The sequence below is a fragment of the Papaver somniferum genome, chromosome 6 (assembly GCF_003573695.1).
Source record: "Papaver somniferum cultivar HN1 chromosome 6, ASM357369v1, whole genome shotgun sequence".
NCBI lineage: Eukaryota > Viridiplantae > Streptophyta > Magnoliopsida > Ranunculales > Papaveraceae > Papaver > Papaver somniferum.
The window spans coordinates 30456194-30456403 of record NC_039363.1 but is presented as its reverse complement, the minus strand read 5'-3'; positions in this window follow the sequence as shown (position 1 = coordinate 30456403).

Below are 210 nucleotides of genomic sequence, written 5' to 3'. Positions count from 1 at the left end.
CACTCCTTTCTGAATCCAGCCATATCACCCATTCATGATAGCTTTAATCAGTCCTCGACATCTCCATCTCGTACACACGACCATCACAACCAACACCAATTTTCCATCGCAACCAAACAATCACTTCATTCCCGTCGACGATCCATTATTGACAGCCATGAGTTGTCGGCACTGACTGCAATAGTTGTTGTCGAACCATCACCAAGCACA